This window comes from Penaeus chinensis, chromosome 38 (assembly GCF_019202785.1).
Source record: "Penaeus chinensis breed Huanghai No. 1 chromosome 38, ASM1920278v2, whole genome shotgun sequence".
In the NCBI taxonomy this organism is placed as follows: domain Eukaryota; kingdom Metazoa; phylum Arthropoda; class Malacostraca; order Decapoda; family Penaeidae; genus Penaeus; species Penaeus chinensis.
The window spans coordinates 16,379,089-16,381,588 of record NC_061856.1 but is presented as its reverse complement, the minus strand read 5'-3'; positions in this window follow the sequence as shown (position 1 = coordinate 16,381,588).

Below are 2,500 nucleotides of genomic sequence, written 5' to 3'. Positions count from 1 at the left end.
TAAATCAATAAACGAACAAGAGCAAAACCAATTCAAAAAATTATAATCAAAATAAATAAATAAGTAAAAATAAACGAGAAAAAAAAAACAATTTACGAAAAAAAAAGCAGATCACTATAGATGGAGGGTCCTGAAAGAGGGGTTAAGAGGCACCCAGAAAAAACGAAGGAGTTATAAGTACACGGGAGAGAAGACTGAGAAAGAGGGAAAGACTTGAAAGAGGGTTGATGAGAGGGAGAGAGTTGGCACGAGGGGAAGGTAGAGGGACTGCGGGTAAGACAGTAATGAGGGAGTAAAGAGGGTAAATTGGGTTATGGAGAGATATATTGAGAGTGTGAGAGGGGGAGAGGGAGGGGGGAGAGGGGGGGGAGGGAGAGGGAGAGGGTGAGGGTGAGGGTGAGGGAGAGGGAGAGGGTGAGGGAGAGGGTGAGGGAAGGGTGAGGGAGGGAGGGAGAGAGAGAGAGAGAGAGAGAGAGAGAGAGAGAGAGAGAGAGAGAGAGAGAGAGAGAGAGAGAGAGAGAGAGAGAGAATGAGAAAGAGAAAGAAATAGAGCATGAGAGAGAGAGAGAGAGAGAGAGAGAGAGAGAGAGAGAGAGAGAGAGAGAGAGAGAGAGAGAGAGAGAGAATGAGAAAGAGAAAGAAATAGAGCATGAGAAAGAGAAAGAGAGAAAGAATGAGGAAGAGAAAGAGAGAGATATAGGGGAGGGAAAAAGGAGGAAAACTAAATCAAGCGTCAACAGTGATTAAAAAATAAAAAAAAAAATAAAAAAATAATGAAATCGAAGTTACATAAAAAGCTATTTGGGGAGATAATTTCCCATATATCAAAATACAAACTAGTCAATGGGCATCCATACCCGTCCATCCATCATGGCACAAACTAATACGGAAAATAGATAAGGGAGGATGGATGCAGAATGGTCTTATGATTCTAAACTCCATTCTGAATTCAGTCGTGTATGCAGGGGCACTTGTTAAACGAATGCAAGAGACAGCTCTCATACAGTTACTTGCCCGTGAAAAAACGCCAGCTTCTCTATTGCCCTCAAACAATGATGCAAACAAAACACATCAAGACAAAAACAAAACAAAGAGCAAAAGAAGAGGATGGAATTCATTAAGGAAACTCAAGCGGGAATATGGATACCGACAAGACACTTGCGAGATTATGAATAAAATTATCCACACTAGAGAAGAAGTTATTCGTTATTAGAGAGAGAGCCTCCTTGCGATGAAAAAGTAGGGAGAGAGAAGAGAGAAAGAAAGAGAGAGAGAGAAAGAAAGAGAGAGAGAGAGAGAGAGAGAGAGGTGAGAAAAAGAGAGGGAGAGAAAGATAAACAGAGAGAGACAGCGTAAGAGGAAGTCAGACAAACAAGCAACATACACAGACAGATACAGACAGCCAGAGAGAGGAAGAGAGAGGCTGGCGCTTTCTCGTGAGCATCCGTCCCTGGGCGAGAGAGGGCGGGAGCAGAGCGTCGTCGCCCCGCCCTCCTCAGCCCCGCCTCCCCCGCCCGGCCATGTGACCTTGCTGGACGAGCCCAAGGTCAAGACGAAACAACGACGCTAAGCAAAGGTCGGTCGTGGCGTGGGCTTTGTGGGTCGTCGAGAATGGTCGTTCGAGTCGTTCTTAAGAAGTCGTCGTGGAGTTTAGACTTTGTGATGTTGAGACGTTGGCGTTCTGTGTGATAACTGGGGTGACTTCCTGCTAGAGGTAGTGATATTATCATCATCATCATCAATATTATTATTACTATTATTATAATTATTATCATATCATCATCATCATTATTATTTTTATTATTATCATTATTATTATTATTATCCTTATTATTATTATAGGTCTGCTTATTTTTATTCTACTACTACTTCTTCTTCTTTTTCTTCTTCTTCTTCTTCCAGTTCTTTCTCTTCCTCCTCCTCCTCCTCCTCCTCCTCCTCCTCCTCCTCCTCCTCCTCCTCCTCCTCCTCCTCCTCCTCCTCCTCCTCCTCCTCCTCCTCTTCCTCCTCCTTGTCCTCCCCCATCTCCTTTATCTTGTACATAAGTCCTTCCCTCTGAATGGGATGTGTGACGCTGCATAATGAGACGAGGCAGACGAAATATCGTTCAGTTCTTACGACGGGGAATTAATAAAAGGGAGCCGCTGCCATAGAGTTTTTTATCATTATTATTATTGTTATTATTATTATTATTATTATTATTATTATTATTATTACTATTATTATTATCATTATTATTATCATTATTATTATTATTATTATTATTATCATTATTATTATTATTATTATTATTATTATTATTATCATTACTATTATTATTATTATTATCATTATTATTATTGTTATTATTACTGCTATTACTATTATTATTATTATTATTATTATTATTATTATTATTATTATTATTATTATTAATATTATTATCATTATTAATGTTATTATTATTACTATTACTGTTATTATTATATTATTATTATTATCATTATTATTATTATTGTTT